General features: G+C 38.4%; 1 long non-coding RNA gene across 7 annotated transcripts in view; it reads right to left on the bottom strand.

The window, feature by feature from the left end:
• Positions 1 to 25,271, bottom strand: part of LOC122237905 — a 170,019-nt gene that overhangs the window by 27,239 nt on the left and 117,509 nt on the right. For 6 of the 7 annotated variants that reach the window (XR_006216654.1, XR_006216651.1, XR_006216653.1 and 3 more), the window contains 2 exons: positions 7,585 to 7,700; positions 4,954 to 5,035 (listed from right to left, as the gene is read on the bottom strand). The exons of the other annotated variant lie outside the window; for it this stretch is intronic. This is a non-coding gene — a long non-coding RNA (uncharacterized LOC122237905). The remainder of the gene's footprint in view (positions 1 to 4,953; positions 5,036 to 7,584; positions 7,701 to 25,271) is intronic. 7 annotated transcript variants of the gene reach the window in all.

The following is a 25,271-nucleotide window of genomic DNA, read 5'->3' as shown; positions in this document are numbered from 1 at the left end:
AAATGTGCTTCATAATTCTCCTTCAGGACAATATCTCTCTGTCTTTCATATATGAAGTGTTCAATAAATCTTTGTTTAATGAATATACACAAAGAGTATGCCAAGTGGATATCCAGGTAGTTATATTTATCAAATATAACTACAATCTGATGGAGTTTTATGATATATACTTTAAAATTTTGTATTTCTTCTATCTTGATTTTATGTAAATGTAAATTTACATAAATTTATGTAATGTAAAAATATTCATACAATTATACACACACATGCACATACCTATACACATTTTTTTCATCCACCCAATGTTTCCTAATTTACTGTGTCACAAGGTTCATGGAATCCAGTATATTATACACTCACATAAACACATGTATATTTTTACACGTAAGATATTTTTCCTTGGGTTACATCTGAATCTTTTTTTATTCAGTCATTCAATCATTCTTTTAACTAATATTTGTTTATTTCTTCCTATGTGCAAAGTGCGAGGATGGGAATATGGTTATAATTATATATTAGATGGTCAGAGAAGCTTTACTAAGGAGACATGAGTGAAGGCATATATGAAGGTGAAAGCTCAAACCATCCATATAGCTGGGGGTAACAGTGTTTCATACAGGGAAGACAAAAGAGGCAAAAACCCTCCCAAAAGCTTGCCTGGCAGGCCAGTATATTGACCAATGATGATTTGGGGGAGAAATATCATTATAACAATGCACATTTGCATGCATCGACTATAATAATTCCTTTCTGATATCTATAACCAAGAGGTCATGGATCTTGAGACATGTTGAGAATGCCAATAAAAATACTATCCATATAGCAGAAAACCAGAAACAACTCAGTAGTCCCTGAAAGATAGATAAATTCTGCTATATTTACATGATGGAATGTTATATAGCAGTGAAAATGATTTAACTGTCTACATGGATAAATTTAGAAACACAACCGAATTTTAAAAAGTTCCTTAGAAGACTAGGTATGACATGGTTTTCTTTTTCTTTTTCTTTTTCTTTTTAATTTTTATTTGTTTTTGGTAGAGAGAGAGAGCACAAGTGGGTGGGGTGGGCAGAGAGAGGGAGAGAGAGGATCCCAAACAGGTTCTGTGTTGGGAGCAGAGAGCCCAAGGTGGGGCTTGAACTCACAAACCATGAGATCATGACCCGGGCCGAAGTCCAATGCTTAACTGACTGAGTCACCTAGGTGCCTGACACTTGTTTTCATATATTCAAAAACAGGCAGCACCCTCTATTAGGTTAAAAAGGTCAGGGAAATGAAAGGCAAGGAAATAATAAACACAAAATTTAACATTTGATCACCTCTGTTGGAGAAGGCAGGAGGCTGGGCTAGGAGTAGAGCACCAGTCAATGCTATGTTTGCTGTGTACAGTGTTTTAATTCCTAATTTATTTTCTGTGTTTTGGCATGGTCACGTTTTAAAAGACAACAAAGAAGTAAATTGAAAAGAAGAAAGATACAGACACTTTCATATATTGTCGTTAGGTCTATGAATAGTTGAAGTCCATTTGGACAGGTCTATACCTGTCAAAATTTAAAGTGCTCATACCTTTTTACCCAACAAATACGTATGTGGGAATTCATGAGAAAAAGTCTGTATATGCGTGTATATGCAGTACATGAATACAAAGATGAGGGCACACTGATATTTATGCAGCATTATTTGTAACAACAAGACAATGGAAATAACCTAATTATCCATCAAAAAAGAAAAGGTTAACTGTATTATAACATATATTTCCTATGGGATGCTTTGCAATTGTTAAAAATATATTTCATATATATGCATAGAATTGCATAGAAAAGGAACTAGAAGATGAAGAACATAAGCCATCGATCTTATGTACCTCTGTGGTGGGAATTGGAAGGGAAGAAGGAAAAATTCAATTTGTCCTATATACTTGGTATAACAAAAAAAACTCTGTTCTTATATTGATAGGGTGATTCTTAGAGCATTCTTTTCCTTGCCAAGAATATATCCATCAGTATATTAATTATTATTTGAAGAAAACACTTTTTAAACTGATTTGTATCCAAAATTATTCAGTTCCCCTTAATATCATATCTTCCTTGAAGTCATAATATTTAAATTGAAAAAGACATTAAAATCACACAGTTTATCAAGATCCATGATTCCTCTGAAAGACTCCTTAAAGGCAATGCTGTATTTTCTCTATCTTCATTTGGATAAGGTGATTCTGATGGGTTTACCCAGCACTGCCCAACCTTTCAGCATCTCTCTCCCGTTCTCTCTCTCTCTCTAAAGGCTTATTTATTTATTTTTGAGAGGGGGGAAGAGAGACAGGGAGAGAAAGAGAATCTCAAGCAGTTTCCTCACCGTCAGAGTGGAGCCTGCTGCAGGGCTCGAACTCCCGAAACCAGGAGATCATGACCTCAGTCAAAATCAAGAGCTGGATGCTTAACCAACTGAACCACCAAGGAACCCCTTAGCAATCTTAACTTCCTCACTAGTTTCCTGGTATCCACACTGAAGCCAGAATCATCTGTCTACAAGAGCAATTCAAAGAGCATCCCTTCCCTACTAATAAACCAATGTATGTCATATAGAGACTTCCAGATTTATCTTCAAACTTCCTTTGCCTACCTGGATAACCATTACCACTGTCTCCTGTCATTATTTGCTGCACCGAATTATCTTTCTGTTCCTCAGACACGCCCTTCTTCTTGGTCTTTGTACATGCTTTGGCTGTTCTCCCTTCTATTTCCATCATGATATGATTAAAACCATTTGGGTTGTTGGATACATTGTAACTGAATTGAAACTCCATGTCTGTCAATTATTGGCCATAAGATCTCTCAAAAACTACTCAATATAACTGACCTTCAATTTCTTTATTTGTGAAATGAAAATAAAAATACCTAATTGGATGTCTGACAAGATCAAATCAATTAATGGATGTAAATCATTTGTTATTATGGCTATCCTAATGAGTATTCAATCAATATTTGTTTAATCAATTCAGATCACAGCAAGCAATTCCAGGTGTTTACTTCATCAGCATCTACCTATTTGCTGTTATTCCAAGCAATTCCATCTACCAATCAGTAACATACTATGTTATTCTTGTGTACTGTTGAGCTTTCCAAGCACATGACTTACACCAACATTATACATATATATTTTGTATCCTGTAATAGTTTCTAGGAGAGTGTTAGTAAGTAAGTAATTAACATCTAAGTAAGTGTTTATATAATGTCCCCTTTGTACAATGCTCACTGCATCCTATTTCCAAGCCATCATTCTTTAAAATCTTCGGTCTGGATAGCACTTCAGATAAACCATATTGTCCATTCTAATACATCCATGGATATCATAAAACAACTTTTTAACTTGCACTATTTTATTAAATGTCCACCTTGTAGAGAAGAAGGGAGACTAATTCTAATAAAATTTTACTCTGAGACATGTATCTTGGTGAGCAGTCATTAAAAAAACCACCACCACCACCACCACCACCACCACCACCACCAACAACAACAACAAAAACACCATTTCCCAAGTATTGGCTAACCAATTTCACACTGTTACCACACACAGCCATTTATCCATTCTGCAAGTAATTGCTGGCCCTGGGAATAGAGTGGTTGACAAGATAACCTTGATTACTAGGCCTCTCCAGATTCATAGCCTGGCATTGAAAATACACGTTGAACAATAATTACAACGAAGTACAGTCTGTGTTAGAAGAAAGTGTGTCTCAGGTCAATGGGAACACAGAGCAGGGGCATCCACCTAAAAGCATTTGGGAATTTAAGTCCCGATAGCCATTTCCCAAGAAGCTCCTCCAGAAAACCTGTTTATTGCAGTTAAGCTGTTCCAAATCCGGAAAAGAAAAGATGATTTTTTAAAAATCCCTTAATTGCTTGAAACACCATCTCTACCATCGAGTTCTTCCCTAGAGCTCCTGGTAATTATAGCACATATTCTCCCTCAATCTCCAATGAAAAAATCCTTTTGTGGACCATCACTGACTTATTGTTAGGCCGGGATTTTTTTTTTTTCTTTTAACAAATCAACCCAAACAAAAGACCTGCTACAGCTCAAATACTGGATAAGGAACATTTTGCCTGGTCCAAGCTGTTGTCAGTGGAGAGCCAAATCCATACCAAAAGAGCAGGCAGTAGCACCACTGTGATAGAAGTGATTAAAGCAGAGATGATAGTCATTGTTTAGAGACACTAGGGAATGGATTTATCTACAGAGGGGGAAGTTGAAAGAATGAGCGGTCCCTAATGTTCACAATCTCACAGTCTTGCAAATTCAGATACAAGATTGTGTGTGTGTGTGTGTGTGTGTGTGTGTGTGTGTGTGTGTGTTTGAGAATCCAAAGGAGCAAAAGATTGTTAATTTAGGGGTAACAGAGAAAGCTTTATGGAAAAGGCAGTATTTGAATTATATTTAGAAGTACACGAAAAATGTCAGTGATGTCAGAAAGGAAGGTACAGAACGTGTTTAGATCTTCTAGGTCCATTATAGCTGGAACAGAGACTAATGAGGGCTTTTAACTGACATAAACCTCGGAAAAGAAACCCAACTACAAAGCCACCCATATAAGGGACAAAACCTTATGATTCTAATGCAGTGTTTATTCAAAACAATCTGACTCCCATTCCATACTTTACCTTCCAAAGAATATTCCTTTGGTTTGGAACTAAAAAATATTTATTTTGGAAGTAAAAAATACTTCTATGTTAAAATGACTTCTTAGTCAGATTGAAGAGTTGAAATCTATCCCTAAATTCATTCCCTACATGTGAACAGGTGTATTCCTCATATATGTGTCATTATGTGTTTTCATTCATCACTGGAGAAGACCTGATATACTATTATCCACAGTCCCTTTAGCAGCTTGGATGGAGCAGAACCAATGTGGCATATGACCAGAAGGGACAGATGTCCCTCATCTAAACCTACCTGTCAGTAACATTGTTGACATGGTTCTGGGTATAGTGCTGAGTTCAAGAGGACATCACAGATTTTTGCTCTTATTTCTTTCCTGGAAGCAGATACCAACCATAGCTTCTAGTTATTACTGGTACGTTCCCAATAATGTGTGCAGGCTTGCCTGGAAAACATTTTGTAAGTAGGGATATATTTCCTAGAGTAACTAAGATCTGTAGCGTTGTTTTACCAAACTTGAACCACTCTGGATAAAAGAGACTTCTGAAAATTTAAAGAGCCAAATTATCCGTGTACAAACACATGCTATCTTAACTCAATAATGCTTTAATAGCATATCCTAGAACAACTATGAAAAAAATGTTTAATTCTTTCACAACCTATTTGTAAATGCAAACCCAATGGTGGAACCCAGAGCGTAATTATCCTGCAGTATTGAAATCATCTGTAAGACACTGCAGAGTAATCCAGAGATTTGGACTCCTCCAAAAGGCAAATACAGCTTTGCTTTGGAATGAATGATAACTATAACCCATTTTAATTCACTCAAAATGTTTACTGAAGCACTGTCAATAAGAATGCACTGAGAATACAGTGGCAAAAAGAGACAGCAGAAATGTTTCTGTCCTCGTGAAACTTACATTCCAGTGGGAAGCTATTAGTAGCAAATGAAACAGGCCAATGAAGTGTAGACCAGATGATGATGAAAACTATGGAGAAACAGCAAAGAATGAGGATGGGAATGCAGAGGCAGTAGGGCTGGGTGGGGAGATGGCAATTGCCATTTCATGCAGGGCTGTCAGGCCAGGTGTTAATGATTAAATGACATGTGAGCAAAAAGCTGAAGGAACTGAGCGATGAGGCCAAATCATTGTCTATAGGGAGAGCATCACTGGCACAGGGGACAGAACAATCATATCTTTCAAGGTGAGAATATGGTTGGCATGTTCAAGAAACATCAAGGAGAATACGGTGGCCAAAATTAGAATGAAAGGGGGGGATATTTGAAGGGGGTGAGCTGAGTGGTGACCCATTGTACAAATGTGGCTTTTACTCTGAGTGAGAAGGGGGAAAGCACAGAGGTCAGAGTAAAGGAGGGGTGTAATTTGAAAGGCCAACTCTGCTTACTGTGTTAAGAATAGACTATGGGTGAGGGTCAGCTCTTAAGAAGGGCAGAAGCAGGGAGACCAGTAAGATAGCTATTGCAATAGTCCAAGTGATAGATGATGGAACTAGGGAGGAAATAGTAAGAACTGGCCAGATTCAAATGTATATATTTTGATGACAAGGATTCACTGTAGACTGCATGTGATTTGTGATAAAAGAGAGGAGTCAAAAGATGGTTCTGTCTTAAGAATGGAGTTGCCGTTAGTGGAAATAAAGACTGGGGGAAGAGTATCTTTGGAGAAGGGGAAATCACAAACTTTGCTTTGAGACACGTCAAGTATGAGGTGCCTGTTAAACATCAAAATATATGCATTGGTAGCTAGGAGGAAAGAAATATTAAAGTTAAAAATCAAGTTCACGGCCAGAGATGGAACTTTGCACATTAGCAAAGGGAAGGCATTTAGTGCTCTGAGACAAGATAAGTCATCAGAAGAATGGTAGAGGAAAAGAAGAGAAGTGTGTCAGGGAGGAAAGGAAGAACTCACCAAGTTGAGGAAGAAGCCCCAAAGTACTTATGATTATGATATTAACTGTGCAATCATATAGTCTTTCTGTTTTAAGAACACATTGGTTATTTGCAGTCTGTTGTGTCCTGTGACTTTATGGATTGCACTTTTATGTAGACACTACTGATGTCAGTGACTCTGGCTGATTCAATACAGATCCTTAAGCACCTACTGTACACAATGTTTTCTTTTCTTTTCTTTTCTTTTTTTCACCAAAGCATTCCTCCACTGGAACACAAAGTGGATTTTTTTCTAGGGCTTTTGGACAATGATAAGATAACGAATATAGGCAAAGTTTAATTCTCACAGCAAGTTCTTTAAATCTTTTTTTTTACATTTATTTATTTCTGAGAGACAGAGAGAGACAGAGCACAAGTGGGGGAGGGGCAGAGAGAGAAGGAGACACAGAATCTGAAGCAGGCTCCAGGCTCCGAGCTGACAGCATAGAGCCCGGTGCGGGGCTCGAACTTACAAACTGTGAGGTGATGACATGAGCCTAAGTTGGACGCTTAACCGACTGAGCCACCCAGGCGCCCCTCATAGCAAGTTCTTAAATGGCTCAATCTTTGCACTAGGTCAATGTGCAGTAGTTTGTAGACAAAAGTGACCACATCTCAAAAGGTGTAGCATGAAGGCCCAAATGATGGGATAAGGAGGAAGGCATGGATGAGTTAGTGAGGTGAAAAACCAAGATCCTGCCTCTCCAGTTCTTCAGCAATATGCTGTAGCAGGCTGATTTTTCTCTAGACTCTAGAAATGTTAATTCAATAAATTTACTTTTATTCATTATTGTAATTATAAATTCATGGCTGTAATTTTAAAGTCATCTTTTTTTCTACCCTCTGCTCCAGTGACATCTGAGTGCTATTGATTGTAAATGTCAAATTAAATTTCTAGGCATATTTTCCTTGTGTTGGGATCAATATATAACTTGAAGAGCTCTTTTGATGGGACATTGAAAGTTATTTCTCACCCATGTGACATTTTGGCTGTTTTCCCCCTGAATATTTCAGTTAGATATTGGCAGCTTTCACTTCCTGGATGTTTGCAGGGAAATATGGTCTTGCTTTGTAGACCTGAATTTCCAAACTAAAGAGAGAGAGAGAGAGAGAGAGAGAGAGGTGAGATCTTGAATCATATGCATATTAATTTAACTTTGAATAAACCCAATACAAGAAAATCCAAATTTACAGAAGCTCATTAAGGTGTCCCTAACTCTGCTAATTATTTATTGATTTTTTACAAAAGTATTTGTAGTTTTTCAATTTTTAATAATTCAGTATAGGATTCCTTCAATAATTTAAAAATGTTTTACTTATAGCTTTTTAAGGATTCAAATTTTGCATGCAGAAAAGTCTTTTCAAGGAATCATAGTTTAAGAAATTTACAAAAATTGATTTGCTTAACCCATTACTTTCAAATTTCATATTCCATTTCAAATTTACTTTCACTTTTTCATTCATTCATTTACTCATTCAACCTGTAAATTGTACAACTATTATATAAAACAGTATGTAGGTTCTCAAAAAATTAAAAAATAGAACTACTATGTGATTCAACAATCCTGCTTCTGGATAAATACCCAAAGGAAAGGAAATCACTATCATGGAGAGATACCTGCACTCCCATGTTTATTGTAACATTATTCACAATAGCCAATATATGGAAACAACCTAAGTATCCATTGATAAATGAGTTAAACCCTGACATTTGAGACAACATGGATGAACCTGGAGGACCTTATGCGAAGTGAAATAAGCCTGAAACAGAAAGACTGATATTGCATCTCATTTATAGATGTGGAATTAAACAAAGTTGAATTCATAGCAACGGAGAGTAGAATAGTGGTTACCCATGGCTGGCGTGTGGAGAAAAAGGGAAGATTAAAAAAGAAAAAAGAAAGAAAGTAGAATGGTGGTTGCTAGGGACTGGGGAAGGAGGTATTATTGGGGATTATTGTTTCATGGGTGCAGCGTTCAGTTTTCCAAAATGAAAAGATTTCTGGAGATGGATGGTGGAGTTGGTAGCAAAAACAGCACGAATTTCCTTAGTACCACGGAACTACACACCTAAAGTGGTTAAGACAGTAAGTTATATGTTATGTGTATTTACCACAATAGAAAATAGTAATTTACCCATTAATTTAGCACAATAAAATTAATAATTTGCATAACTATTACTGAGCATCTAAGACTTGAGTCAGGCAGACATGGGACTTGGGTCTATAGGAGAGAGCACCTCCCATCCCACCCCATCAGTAGGGCCAAAAGAGACTCTGGAGACAGTATTGTCTATGGTGGGCCTACACATGGTCTTCTGAATGCTATCTGATGTAGACTCTTCATTCACTTTCTCTATGAAATCCCCAATACAGTCAGAATTTCTTCCTTGGATGTTTGAGTGAATTTCTTTGGGGAAAACCAAAAAGGTGATAAGTTCTTTGTCCAAGGTTGGCATGCGCTAGAAACAGAGGCAGCCCGCACATACACAGAAGCTGGAATAGCAGAGACAACTCACACTTCGGTTGTCCTCTATTAAAACACTCCTCACATGAGAGGGTGAATTATTATCCAAATCTATTCTGCTCCTGAATGGGAAGGTGTACTGTTTTACTTGTGGCTGCAGGTGACTGGCATGGTGTCTGGCCCTCACCCTTATCCCATAGGTAATTAATGAATCCTCCACAGACAGAATGATTGATTGTTGAATATTTCTGTACCCACCCCTCTCCCCCCCCCCCCCCCACCAAGAAGTAGTAGGCATTCCCCGAGTTACAGCTGGTGCTGACATGAGACAGAATTGTGAGGAGGGCTCAGGCCCACATAAGCAGGCAACTTAGGCACTGAGGCTAAGTGAGGGGACCTGGCTCCTTCCACAGGAATTCTGGGGACCATTGCGTATGCTTACTCTCACTGAGACTCAGGCAGAGATGAGCAACAAACCCAGAGGCTGATGAACTAAGATGATGGCAGCTACTGAGGATGGTAACTGGTATTTTTTGAAGTGGGAGGCGGGGAGAAGGAAGACAGTGCTTTTATTATGACATGGCTCCTCATCTTCTCTTCCCACCCACCATAATCTTCTCCTTTATCTCCTTTCACAGCACTTTGCGTTTGCTCCTCCAAATGTGTCACTGGACATGGGAGATATATTTGAGCCTATGCTTGTCAAAAATCAATGTGGAGGAAAAAATGGATTCTAATAATGGGCACTGGCTTATGTTCTCATAAAAAAATACAGATACAAATATAATGTTTAGTATGCTTTTCTTGAAAATGGGACATTACAGTTTTTAAAGATGTCGAATAATTTTAAACTAAATTCTCACAGCAGCCTCTTGAGGTAGAAAAAGGCAGAATAGTGCAACAAAAAGGAAACGGATTTGAATTCAAAAGGGGCCCAAGGTATGTCCTAACTGATCACGTGCCAATTGTAGGGCCTGAGGCCCTACACATCTGAATGTTTTTAAACCTCATTTTCATCATCTATAAAATGGAGATTAAAGTGATCTTTTCCTGGTAGAGTAAGAATTAAGTAAGAAATCTCTAAAACCCATAAAAATGTTTACTATATATCCATTAAAAAATATTTATGGGACATCTGTTGTGTGCCAAGCAGTGTTCTTAGCCCTAAGATACAATAGTGAATAATAAAACAAAAATCTTTGTGTTTGCTAGTTTTTTTATATTCTTGTATGTGTATAGGTAAATAAGCAAAATGTGTAGTATATAGTATGTAAGATGTGTAAGTACAATGGAGAAAAATAAAGCAAAGAATGCAGAGAAAGAAGGCTGAGGAAAGAGAGAGCTGTGATTTTAAATTGGGTGAAGGGCAGAGGACCTCGGAGAATGAACAGCTGGGACATGAGCCTGCCAGAAAAAGGAAAGGGAACAGCCAGAACAAAATCCTGGTAGGGAGAATTCGTGAGGCATATTTGAAATAGCAAGAAAGCGCATGAGTTTGGAATGGAGGAAGTGAGGGAGAGTGTAGGTGGAGATGTGTGTAGTACAACCAACATGGGACCTGACCTTGCAGGGCTTATGTGCAATTATCAGACCTTTAGCTTTATCTCTGGGAGGGGCGTATATTGGAGTAAAAGAGTCGAATGATGGGACATGTGGATTCATTCACGTTTCTTCATTTTGCTGGTTAAAGAACAGAGCTCCAGGGATGTTGAGAAATCTCTAAAGATTATGTATTTCATTCAACCTGGGATTAAAACCAAAACTTTCCAACCTTTCATTGAGAGGAAAGGAACAAGGTAAGATCCATTCATTGTGTGTGTGCATTCAAGTAGGTATTATAATGTTTCTGCAACCAAGATACTTCAGAATGGATATGTCAACGTCATGTTGGAGCCCACCTATGAGAATTATACTCTATTCTAGTGTGAAGAAAACAGCCCAAGGAGTTGCCTCTGTCCTCGATGAGTTCCTCTGAACTGGCAATCTAGCTGGCATGCCTCTGAAGCTGGCAATCTAGCCACTTACAGCACCTTACTTTCCTGCTCAATTCTGTATTATGGAAAGGGCAAGCTATTTCTCAGTACTTAAGGCCTACTTTCAAATAGTGGTAACTATAGTTTCTAACACTCTGCAAGGAAGGCATTTCTAAAGCAGCTACCAAAAATACATATTCATTTAGTTATTGAGAACGTAAAAGCAATGCCTTCCTTCTACCTGTGGGGAAAATCATTTTTCCAGCTGCAATTTGTTCATAAAAGAGCAATATTTGTGCCAAGGACTCAAGTGAAACAAATGCCCTTCTTGATGGGAAGTGTCCACACTAATTCGGAGCTGTAAAATAGGAATTTTAAATTCACCTTTCCGTGATTTGGCATTTGCAACTTCTACATAATTTAACTCATGTTGAGCTACATGAAAGGACTCAATGGATAGTGCTACATGGTAAAATACCAGACTGATGCTCAGAAATTTCCACTGTACCTTTCAAAGGCACTTATTTCTGGAGTGTGCTGTTAGGCAACCTATCATCGTTCTTTCTTCAAAATGTCACCCTTGTTCTGTCAGAGGCTCCTGTCTGCGTGTCTGACTAGCTTTGTAAATGTCTGACAGGAAATTGTCAGAAAAAGCTATAAAGGGAGATGCTTTTTGTCTCTAAGTGGAGAAGATGGTGATTTTGGGACAGGACAGATCAGCTGAACAAATGCTAGGTGAGTTCACCAGCTCTTTTGAAAGGGCATAAAGATAATGTCAGAGGGTTAAGCAATTTCCCAGTCCAACTACCTTCATGTAATTCTCTCAACACTACCTTCATCAAGTGACTCTAGATAAGCTTTCTAGAGCTTCTTGTGATTCTGACAGCTTGTTATCTCCTCAAGTGTTCAGGACTTCCCAATACTATAACTTCTACACAAATATTCATGAAAAATAAGAAACAGACCCCATGAATGATGCAGATTCCCAGAAAAAATACACTCGAATCTTTAATATGGAAAATGATCACATGGAATTTATTTTATAACCTTCAAGAAGGATCCAAGTTGGCAAATCCAATAGTATAGATGGAAGGTATCAAAAGCCCCTTCATGTTCTCAGTGTCTTTCTTCTCATTAACTCATGTGGAACATCTGAGCACTACTGTAGGGTCACAGCAGCATAGAATCTCACTCTGGGAGCAAGCGAGCGGGCCTGACCTCATTGTTCTAAGCGTCTGACACCTATATCTCCCTGCCGAGTGGTTACACATTCCACACAGAGCACAGTAGAGAAGTTCAACTCACACTGAAAAAAAAAAAAGTTTCTTCACATTAATAAGAAACGATGCTTCAGGAAGGAACAAAAGGACTTCTGATTTTTAGTTCCAAATGTAAGAAGCTTGGAAATTACCACTCCATACTAACAAATAAGAAGCTGAATAGACCCAGAAACCAACAACTCTCCTTGATCCATCAGAAAAGGCGGGACACAAGGCAAACCACTGCCCCCAGATTGGAGAGACAGACAGGTGAATACAGGGAATCATAGCTTATTGGAGCAGAGATTCATTAGTTAAGCCACTGTGGGAACCAGTGCCAGGGTAGAAAAACCTGAACTGTAATTATAGAATTGCTGGAAGCTCATTGTGAACGCTGAGTGTCAACAACTGCAAAGGACCCAGTCATGGGGATGAGAGGGGTGGGGCTCACAGTATTGGGAGATTTACTTCCATACAGTGGATATCAGAGAAAAATTCCTTCAGGCTTCCTACATAGGGAAGAGGGAAAGAAACCATTTTGATATATGCCAGAGTGTTCTGTTTTTCTTAACAAGGTCCAACTTCAGGGAAACAAGTGACCAGAGCCAAACTGTGTTTTCAGAGCCTGAATGACCTGAAAAGGGAAATGATCAACACCAGGCTGCTCTAGCCTTCTATTTAGGAGAAAGGAAATACCCAAATTCAACTGACTCCAGCCATACTGTCCTACCAAAGGGAGGAAAAAACAACAAACAAAACAAAACAAAACAAACCTGAGAAACATTTGTGAAGTTCACAGTTCAGAGGCATAGACTCACTAAAAGATTGAGACCTAATCATAAGACTACAGAATGCTTCCTCTCCCCTGTACCTCAGTACCACATTACTAAAGGCCTACTTATCACAGTTCCTTTTATCCACTACATCACGTCCAGTGATCTAGGAAAATTATAAAGCATATAAAAAGGCAAAAACACAACTGGATGAGACAGAACAAGCATGAGAACCAAACATGGGAGTGATGTTGAAATTATCAGACTAGGAATTTGAAATAGCTATGACTAATATGCTAATGTATTAACAGATAATGGAGACAGAATACAAGAACAGATGTGTAATGCAAGTAGAGAGATCATAATAAAAAATCCTAAACATAAATGCTAGGGGTAGAAAAATACCATAACAAAAATGAAGAATGCCTTTGATGGACTTATTGTTAAATTGCACAGAACTGAGGAAATAATTTCTAAGCTAGAGGATATATCAACAGAATCCTCAAAAACCAAAAAGCAAAGAGAACAAAGATTGATAGAACAGAACAGAACATTCAAGGACTGTGGGACACCTAAAAAAATCTAGCATATACATAAATGTAATATCAGAAGAAGAAGGAAGGAAGGAAGGAAGGAAGGAAGGAAGGAAGGAAGGAAAGAAGGAAGGAAGAGAAAGAAAAAAAGAAAGATAATATTTGAAAGTGTTTACTGATAATTACTCTAAATTAATGTCAGATACCAAACCACAGATCTAGGAAGCTCAGAGAACACCAAGTAGAATAAATGTCAAAAACCTATACATATCATTTTCAAAGTATAGAAAATTAAAGCTAAAGAAAAAAAAATCCTTAAAGAAGCCAGGGGGGGAAATATCTCTTACCTATAGAGGAATAAAAATAAGAATCATGTTCAAATCCTCCTTTGAAACCACACTAGCATGAAAAGAGTGGAGTGAAATATTTAAAATATTGAGAGGAAAAAACTCATCAAACTAGAATTCTGTATCCTGTGAAATTATTCTTTAAAAGTGAGGTATAAATAATGACTTCTCAGACAAACAAAATTTGAGAGAATTTGTTGCCAGTAGACCTGCCTTACAAACAATGGTAAGAGATGTTCTTTAAAGAGAGAGAAAATAATATAGGTCAGAAACCCAGATTTACATAAAGAAGGGAAAAGTATTGAAGAAGGCATTAGTAAAGATACAATAAAAATTTTCATGTTTCTTATTCTTAATTGATCTAAAGATAACAGTTTGTTCAAAATAATAATAGAAACAATGTATTCAGTTGGGTATGCTTATGCATATATCATATACACACACACACACACACACGTATGTAACCTTATGTATACTCATATACAAGTTAAATGAATGATAGCAGCAAGGATAGGAGGAAGGAGTAAAGATTATTTTTTATTATAAGATACACAATCCATGAAGTGGCATAGTGTTACTTGAAGGTGGACTCAGATTAGGTGTTTAAGTGTATATTGCATACTTTAGGGCAACCACTATTAACAGTTACAAAAAAAAGGAAGTGTAACCAATATGCTAAGAAAGGAGAGAAAATGCAATCATACCAAATGTTCAATTAAAAGGAAAAAAGTGGAAGACAAAATAGGAATAAAGGGCAACAAATAGAACAGAGTAACAAATTTGATAGATAATAATCCAGCTATAACAATAATCACCTTGAATGTCAATAGTTCTAAATGCACAAATTAAAAGACAGAGATTTTCATACTGGATCAACAAATTTGACTCAACTATATGTTGTTTATAGGAAACCCACTTTAAATATAAAGACATGGATTAAAAGTACATGGATAGATTCAGTTTGTTGGGCATCTGACTCTTGATCACAGCTCAGATCTTAATCTCAGGATCGTGAGTCAAGCCCTGATACAGAAATATATACCATGATAACACCAATCAAAAGAAAGCAGGAGGAGTTATATTAATTTCAGACAGGGCAGATGTAAAGGTAAGGGAAGTTATCAGGGATAAAGAAGGGCATTACATAATGATAAAGGGGTCAATTCTTACAGAGACATAACAATTCTTAACATATATGGCCCTAACAATAGAATATCAAACTACACAAAGCAAAAGTTGATGAACTGAAAGGAGATGAACCCATTATCAGAGTTGGAGACTACAGCACCCCTTTCTCAGAAATAGATTCAGCAGGCAGAAAATCAGTAAGGAAATAGTTGAATTCAACAATATTAGTAATCAGTGGGATATTACTGACATCTATAGTCTACTTCATCCAACAACAGCAGAATCACATTTTTCTCAAGCCATATGAAACATTCACCAAGCTATATCATAGTCTGGGGCATAAAAGGCATCTTAATAAATTTAAAAGAATATAAATAATACAATGTCTGCTCTCAGACTACAATCAAATTAAACTAAAAATCACTATCAGAAAGACAGGTAGAAAATCTCAAAACAAGTGGATATTAAACAACACACTTCTAAATAACACATGGGTCAAACAAGAAATCTTAAGAGAAATTTAAAAATATTTTGAACCAAATGAAAATTAAAAAACAACTCATCTGCTACAAAAGTAGTGCTTAGAGGGAAATTTATAGCACTAAATGTATATATTAGAAAAGAAACAAGATTTAGTTGTTTCCACCATAGGACACTAGATTAAAAAAATTAAATCCAAAGTAAGCAGAAGAAAATGAATAAATAATTAGAGCAGAAATCAATGAAATTGAAAGCAGCAAATCAATAAAGAAAACCAATGAAGCCAAAAGCTGGTCTTTGAAATAATCAATAAAACTGTTACACCAATAGCCAGGCTAAATATGACAAAAAGGGAAAGGATAAAAATTACTAATGTCAGAAATGAAAGAGAGAACATCACTACAGATTCCATAGACATTAAAGATAAAAAGAAATATGAACAACTGTGTGTCCCCAAATTGAAACATAAATGAAATGTAAAAATTCCTTGAAAGACACAACCTGCTAAAAGTCACACAAGGAAAAATAAACAACGCTAATAGACCTATGGCTATTAAAGACATTGAATCAGTAATTTCTTCCAAACTACAAAGCACCAGACCTTGTGGATTCACTGGTGATTTCTTTTTTTTTTTTTCTTTTTTTAAATTTTTTTTTCAATGTTTTTTTTTTATTTATTTTTGGGACAGAGAGAGACAGAGCATGAACGGGGGAGGGGCAGAGAGAGAGGGAGACACAGAATCGGAAAGAGGCTCCAGGCTCCGAGCTGTCAGCCCAGAGCCTGACGCGGGGCTCGAACTCACAGACCGCGAGAGCGTGACCTGGCTGAAGTCGGACGCTTAACCGACAGCGCCACCCAGGCGCCCCTCACTGGTGATTTCTATCAAACATTTAAGGGAGAAATTATACCACAATCTTTCAGAGGATAGAAGCAAAGGGAATATTATCTAACTCATTATATAAGGCCACCACTACTCTAATACTAATACCAGGCAAAGACATTACAAGGAAAGAAGACTACATGCTAATATCTCTCATGAACATGGATGCAAATCTCCTCAATAAAACAATAGCAAAGTCCAAAAGTGTAGAAAAATTATATACCACAATCAGGTGGGATTTATTCTAGGTACACAAGCCTGGTTCAACATTCAATAATCAGTTAATGCAATCCGTCAAATCAGCAGAAAAGTCACATCACTGTATCAGTAGATGCAGAGAAAAACATTCGGCAAAATCCAACACCCATTCATGATAAAAACTCTCAGCAAACATGGAACAAAGGGGAACTACCTCAACTCAAAAAAAAAAAAAAAATCTATAAAAAAACCTATAGCTAACATGATACTTAATGGTGAGAAATTTGAAAATTTCCCACTAAAGTCAAATACAAGACAAGGATTTCCCTCTCCCTAGTCCTTTTCAACAAAACTGTGGAAGCAATAAAAAAGTCAGTGGTTGCCAAGGCAGGAATGGGAGAAGGGGAGAGATGAAAAGGCAGAACATAGAGGATTTTTAAATAGTCTGTATAACATTATAATGATAGGTATATGTCATTATACTTGTCCAAACTCATAGAATGTACAACACTAGGAGTGAAACCTCGTACAAACTATGGGCTCTGGATGATTATGATGTGTCAATGTAGGTTCACTCTTTGTAAAAAATGTACCATTCTGATGAATGATGTTGATAATGGAGGAAGTTATGCATGTGTTGAGATAGGGCATATTGAGGAATCTGTACGTCCCTTTAAGTTTTGTAAATATGAAACTTCTTTAAAAAAACAAAGTCTTAAAAAAAGAGAGAGGAGCACCTGGGTGGCTCAGATGGTTAAACCTCTGACTTCAGCTCTGGTCATGATCTTTCAGTCTGTGAGTTTGAGCCCCACGTTGGGATCTGAGCCTGAAGCCTGCTTAAGATTCTGTGTCTTCTTCTCTCTCTGTCCTTCCCTGACTCGTGCTCTGTCTCTCTGTCTCTCAAAAATGAACACATGTTAAAAAAAATTTTTTTTAAAAAGAGAGAGAATAGAAGCCTCTCCTTTCCTGTATTAGACAAATTGTAAGATGTTCCTTATGATTCCTGCCCCTGGTGTACATGCCTTGTATATCTCCCTCTCCTTGAGTGTCGGCAGAATATGTGAATGTGACAGGATTTTGATCCTGTGATTATGTCACCCTACATGACAGAACGAATTTTGAATATGTAATTAAAAATACAAATCGGGGTGCCTGGGTGGCTCAGTCATTGAGTATCTGACTCTTAATTTTGGCTCAGGTCATGATCTTGAAGTTCTTGGGATCGAGCCCCAGGTCAGGCTCCATGCTGACTGTGTGGATCCTGCTTGGCATTCTCCCTCTCTCTCTCTCTGCCCCTCCCTTGCTCACATTCTCTGTCTCTCTATCAAAATAAATTTATATATATATATATATATATATATATATATATATATATAAATCAGTTGACTTTGAATTAATGAAATGGAAATTATCTGGGTGAGCCTGACCCAAGCACATGACCCTTTTAAACCTGTGTCTAAAAGTCAGAATGAGATAGTCAGGGATTTGAAGCAAAGAGACATTCTCTGCTGACTTCATAGGAGAAAATGACTATGTTATGGAGAGGGCAACATGGCAGAGAACAGTGGGCAGCCTCTGGGAGCAGACAGCAACCCCCACTTTATAATCAGCAAATCCCTGGGACCTCAGTCCTATAACCACACAAAAAAATAATAATTCTACCAACAACCTAAATAAGTTTGGAAGAGGGCTCTAAGTGTAAGATGAGATCCCCGCCCCAGCTGACACCTTGATTTCACCTATGTGAGATGCTGAACAGAAAATCCAGCTAAGCCACACCTGGACTTCTGACTTACAGAAACCGAGACAATAAACGTTGTTTTAAGTCACGAATTTTGTGGTAATTTGTTATACAGCAATAGAAAACTAATACAGTTTTTCCTCCACATTGGAAGAGCAGTTAGTTCATGGACGTGGCCTCCACATCGCACAGCTAAAGGTACATAGTCTATTATACTGAACTAGTAGCTATTTGTGAAGTCATTATGCCTCCTGTAGGGGAAGAGTATGAGCACAAATGCTTGTTTTGTGAAGGCATAAGGAAGATGTAGATAGGACCCCTGATAATGAAAGGGAGGGGCACATGTGGCTCAAGTTTTTACACATTGGGGTCCCATTCCCAGATTGAGCTCACATGTATGCTCTGCCCAAAACATGACATGGGTGAGTGAACCAGGAGAGTAAACACTGCAAAAGGTACAATTAGTGTGCTCAAGAGGTGTACAGGATCAGAGAGTTAACCTCACAGGGACCTCCGGTTTTAGGACTTGACCAGTCATATTGACCAAGACGTTATTCATTCATCAGGCAGTCTTCATGTGAATGGGATCAATGTTCTGCCTGAGGGATACGATGTCAGTCCACCCTTCCGAGTGCCAGGTGTTGTTCTAGTTACTAGAACCAAGCTAAAATACAAGTAAATCAACAATTAAATACCATTACTCACTTTCAGCCTAAAATTTCTTGTGCTTCCTTTACCAATAAAGAGAAACTTCTTGAGTTGAATAAAACATCTGTCTCCATAACGGGGCACCCGGGTGGCTCAGTCAGTTAACTGCCCAAGTCTTGATTTCGAGTAGGGTCATAATCTCACAGTTTGTGAGATCAAGCCTCATGTCGGACTCTGTGCTGATTACATGGGGCCTGCTTGGGATTCTCTCGCTCTTTCTTTTCCCCTCTCCCCCTCTCAATAAATAAATAAACTTAAAAAAAAATCTGTCTCCATGAGCCTTTTATTCATCACTATTGAATATTGCTTTGCAGGCCCTCATCAACTGGATTTCCCTCTGATGAGGCTGTTAGTCCTTCATATGATCCTAGAACTGCACCACCCATGGTTGAATGTGCTATTGTAGTTGCCCTCAGTCAATGCAGGGAAATGCCCTCATGCGAGAGAAAGCCCTGAGAGAGAGACCAGGTACTTCATTTGGAAGGCATAGGACATGAAACACAAAGTAGCTGAGTTTCCATCCAGCAACTTTCATTAGTTGGGACTCCAACTGAAAACTGGATTCAGACTAGCAGGTGATGAACTATGTTAGGCAGTGAGAGTATTTTAGTTTGGTTCAGCCCAGAAATAGAGCCTGAAACAAGGATGCTGGTGCTGGTGTATTATTTTGGAGGTGATTCCATGAAGCTCAGGGAAAAAAAATGGGGAAGGTAACACAAGGTAATGGGATAAAGCCAACCAAGGGTTCTGTGGGAAACTGGGACTCAGTTCTGCAAGTATCCTCAGAAACCACATGGAGCATGTCTCAGAATTATATCTCCAGAAGACATGGAGGTAGGAGCCTTTATCTGCCATAGTTATTCATTCCTCATGTGTGGATGGTTGTCCCTAAGGGCATTAACCTGTGTGCCATTAAGCATGTTCCCATAATTCCAGAGAATACATGAGAAGAGTGGCCACGTACTCCAGTTGGAAAGCCATTGTGTGCTGGGAACTGTTTCTCTCAGCTGCCAGTGACCACATGTGGGAAGATATGGGCTAGAGGATCAACAGTGGCTGCTCCAGGTGGTAAAACAGGTATGTGAAGCCCAGACTTCACCTCTGCCATGCTGTGAGACTCTGGCAACATTTCTGAATTACTTTGAGTATTAATCTTTCAAACTCTATGATTCTGTGTATTCTGTACACCTTTTCTGTTTAAATTTTAAAAGAAGTGTTTAATAAGCTAATGCACATGGTGGACAACCCTAAACAGAGATCATTTAAACAAGCCAAAAGCATATGTGCTTTAAAATTTCTTAAAGCTTATATAAAACTAGAGTGGGGAGGGCAGGAAAGAGTTAAATTGAGAACTCCCAGCCTGCTACAGAAAGATTAGAGTGATCCTTTAAATTATTGTTTTATTTAGATATTTATTGTTATCTAAGGAAGATTCTAACACTCAACTTGAAAGGTTTTCTTTTGGACATAATTCAGGGAAATGTATAAAATCCTTGTAAGGGAGATGAAGTCATTCCTGGGTCTCATCAAATAATTGTGACTGGCATCTTTGCAGAACACAAGGTGAAGAGAGTAAGACTTGCCAAATTCCCACATTTTCATGGATCTAACAGTTAATTAAAACAGACTTAGCTACAGCTTTAGAGACACAGTCAGTGAAGACTCCCTAACATAAATGACTAAATGTTGAAAAGTAGATGATTGTTTGAAATGCCCATATCAGCCTAGATAAAGTGCATGACTAAATGTGTCATAAGACTCCTAATTCTTCATATGAACCTGCTTTCTTAAGGGTCTCCTAACGAGGCAGAGATGCCCAGGAAGAAGCCTGAATCTTCTCAGTGAGTGGTTTCCTTTCCAGAAGGGACTGTCACGGCTTTAGGTGACCTGCCCAATTGCTCACTCCCTTGCTCCTCGGCCGAGTGACCACTGCACCATCAGACCCTGTCCAGCCCACACAAGGACCGCTCTAAGTGAAGCAGCACATGTGTGATCTGCAGGAGGTTCGGGGAGAAGTAAAGGGTGAGCAGCTATGAGTCACTGACCACAAGTGTCATCAAGGAATTGTAGTTCTTGACCAGTAACTTGTAGCACTTCCTTTGGAACTGGCCTTGAAGGGATACATGCAGGAGTGACTTGACATGCCCCAGCCAGATGCCTCCCTGCAAGTGGCATATTGGATCCTGGTAAGTTTGAAGAGGTCATTGTGAGAAAATGAAACAATGGAGGATACACAAAAATGGCAGCAATCTAGGCAGGAGGATGATGACCAAAAAAATGAGAGTCCTGAAGAACAATTTCCCTACCCTCACCTTGTTCGGTGATGGAAGAAGGCAGGAGTTAACACCAGAAGACATTTTGTATTTAAATTACTGTTTTTAAATTACATATGGTTTATTCTATGCTTTAAATTCTGACATTATGAACCACTTTTATTACCTTTTTCAAGTGCCAAATTGAAAGACCTTATTCAGGTAGGGCTAAGAAGAACTTGGAAAATCTTGAATCTAAACTGACATAGAAGTCAAGATTCCAATGCCCAGGAAATATAGGCCGGATCAGTGTTGCCCCTAGAGCCCTGCTAGAGCATAGACATTCTGTGGGGGGCAGTCACATGGCAGACCCAGCCATTGTGACACTACAAACCAGTCAAGTATGTATGTAGTTAAGTAACTTCAGCCTTTGTGTACATCCAGGGCATCCCTCCCTGACTGGCCACTCATTCTCATTTTCCTTACCTTATTATCCTTCCCCATCTTCATGACCTCCCAATGTTGGAATATTATGGATACAGCCTTGAGATATCTTCTATTCTCTTTCTACACCACTAAGTAGGAGATGTTAGTCACCTTGTCAGTAAGATGTTTCCTAATTAGCCAATTTAAATTGATCCTCCCCAGCTCACATCCCCTTACTCTATTCCCTCATAGTATGTCTTACCATTTGACACACTATTGGGTCATTTCTGTTTGGCTTTTGCCTATTTATCTCTGCCCATTAGAATGTAAGTTGTATGAGAGCAGAGACTATTTTTGTTTACTGCTTCACCTTCCACTCTTGGAATATTTAAATAGATATTCAACAAATATTTGTTACATGAATGAATGAATGAACGAATGAATAATATAAGCTTGATGATTATAAAAGCATATCCTGGAAAACATACGCTAACTCAAAATCTTTGCGGTCTCAACCATCATTCCCTTTCAAGACTATCTTTTAGGTGGTGGTGCTCTGAGTATATTTTCTATCTCAGCTGGACACTGAGGTATAATTACTATCAAAAGTTTCTTTTGGTTTGATATATTGATTGGTATTCTGTTAAGTGCAAAAACTCTGCCCTCTATTCGCAACAGCTTCTTTAAGACTTCCAATATCCATTCCCAAGTCATGGCTTTCAAATGAGCAGAAGCTGGGGGCCAAGGATTTTACTAGGGGTGGAAGGTAGGGAAAGAAAAACAGAGGCCCTTTTCCTGGAATTACTGGTGTTCCTTCTGGTAGAGGCTCATTTGGCTGACCTCAAGGGCACAGTGCAAAGCCAAATTTAAATTGCTTTTAGAAGGGCTAGCACTTCTTATTTCTGCCTTATACTCTAGCCGCTACCACTTTTAGTTTTATGCATTTTAATTAGCACTCTTTTTTTTTTTCTTGTTTTATTCATGCATTTGTTTACTTACTTACTTTCTTCATATATTTTACTGGAACTTAAAAATGGTTCACGTAGAGGGAAAAATTTAAAAGCTAACAAATAGAAATTTTTTTTTTAATTTTTTTTGACGTTTTTATTTATTTTTGAGACAGAGAGAGACAGAGCATGAACAGGGGAGGGGCAGAGAGAGAGGGAGACACAGAATCGGAAGCAGGCTCCAGGCTCTGAGCCATCAGCCCAGAGCCCTACGCGGGGCTCGAACTCACGGACCCTGAGATTGTGACCTGAGCCGAAGTCGGACGCTCAACCGACGGAGCCACCCAGGCGCCCCAAGAAATTTTCAAGTCAAATGGGCCCTCTGACATAAAAGATTGGTTTGATTTGGTTTGGTGCACCCAAGCCACCCTAATCACTATTAGGGGCTCTAGATCTCATCAATATGCCTACCTTGGTCAAGAGAAACTTTTATCATGTATCTTTTTTTTTTTTAATTTTTCTAGGGTGTGGGACCTAAAAAGGGCATGAATAAACTTTGTGCAACATTCTCCTTTCATGAATATGGCAGAATATAGTTTTTCACTGCACATCCCAATATTGATATCCACACATTGATTCAACAAATATGATTGAGCATTTGCAGTGTGTTCAACACTGTGATTAAGTGTTGGAGGTACAAAGGGAAATATGACCTTGGATGGGAAGAGCTCACACTGTATTGAAGGCTATTGCACTGCAGCATTTATTATATTATATTCAACCTAGTTGATGTCAAAATGTTATGGTTCCAGAGTCAGAGTGATATTGGGATCAACTACAGAGTGGAGGTAATATTTGAGCAAAATTTTATCAAGTAGGATTTCATTTAGTAAGGGAAGTTTGCCTTTGTCTGTCTGCATCACTGTGTTGGAGAAGAGTGGGGGAAAAGAGTGGTCTTGGGGAGGACATCCCAGGCCAAAGAAGACCATGTGAAAAGAGAGAACATTTGGAGTGAGGACTGAAATTCCATCAAGATGCCAGAGCACAAGATAGGAGAAAAGGGTTAGCTGAGATTCAAAGCAATGCCTGTATTTCTGCATATCAGCAAGACGATTTGAATTCAAGAGTGTGGTGTGACTTTCCTGATAGTCAGAAGTAATTTGGGCCTCAACTTTCACCTAGCTCCTCTGAGATCTCTGAAAAAACTCAGGAACGACATGTAAATGTGGTGTTTCCAATTAAGTATAAACGGCGCTGTCACGGCTATCAAGGAATGGGACTCACATCAGACTCTAATTATTAAGCAGGCATTGCTCTGTTACATATGGCCAAAGATGTGTCCTTTTCTTAGTACCCTCCACCCTCACCATTGGATATGTAATGGGAGAAACAGAAGCGTAGAATTTTCCCTCTCTGTGTTGCCAATGCTTCAATACACCAGTAGAACAAAACAGATGAATCCATCTAAATCTATAGTTTTCCTTTCTACCTGTCCAAGAAAAGTGATTGTTTCTAGAAATTGACACTAGATCTGACATACACAAAATAAGATCTTCCTTGTCCTATTATGTATGAATACAGTTGTAATCCTCTGGGTTAGTTTGGAAAGCTAAGTCAAATATTACAAGGGACCTTTAGATTGGGAACGGAGTCAGAAATGAGTACAACACAAACATATTAAAGTGAGGCAATTAAACGCAAACAAACACTATGGCACTTTCCTCCTAAGGAAATATAATTAGATTGCCAAGTAGATTGCTTTTGGATTATTTGGATTAAGTGTTGCATTCTTGAAAGCTTAGTGACTTCCTGGCATTTCATTTCCTTGGAAACCACAAGTTTCCACTGTTATAGGTTATGTACATTCTTTCATGTGCTTCGGGCATTTTCTACTGTGCTTTTGTTTCTAAGGCTGGAAATCGTAGCATTCAAAAGCAGGACATCAACAAGGAGAGCGAGGATTAAGGTCAAAATGTTCTGGCTGATTTGGAAAGCTTTGGCAAACTGCATCATTATGGCAACCTCAAAATACACACAGGGAGCCCCACAGATCAAGCAGCACGAATAGTCATTCTTGCTTATAAAGTGACTTTGTGTGCTTAATAAGCTTTACAACCACACTAAACAGCCCTGCAATAGTTAACTCAAGACCTTTCTTTTGCTCTCATTTCTGCCGACTTTCTAGCCCAGGAGACCTTGAGAAATAACCTTTATTTACCATGTTGTTAGCTTCATACTGAGTTGAAAGTCACTTCCCAGGAGGAAACACTCCTGAGATTTTACCTGGGTCTTATTAATAAAGTTTTCCACTCGCAGAAAGAAACTCAGGCATCTAAATAAGGAACCATGCTGCATATACAATAAGAGATGAAAAGGAGAAGTTCAGGGAGATGCCAGTGGCAGACTTTTATTAGGAAAGAAAAAAAAGCGGCCATTGACTTCCTCACTGAACTAGCCAGACACACCAGCCTTGGGGCCTCAATTACAGTATGAGCTTGATCGAGTCAAGGATCACCTGTCAAATACATGGCCATACGGCTATAAACTGG

The sequence above is a fragment of the Panthera tigris genome, chromosome B1 (assembly GCF_018350195.1).
Source record: "Panthera tigris isolate Pti1 chromosome B1, P.tigris_Pti1_mat1.1, whole genome shotgun sequence".
In the NCBI taxonomy this organism is placed as follows: domain Eukaryota; kingdom Metazoa; phylum Chordata; class Mammalia; order Carnivora; family Felidae; genus Panthera; species Panthera tigris.
Note: the sequence above shows the minus strand (reverse complement) of the source record. Positions and strands in the feature narration are given on the sequence as shown.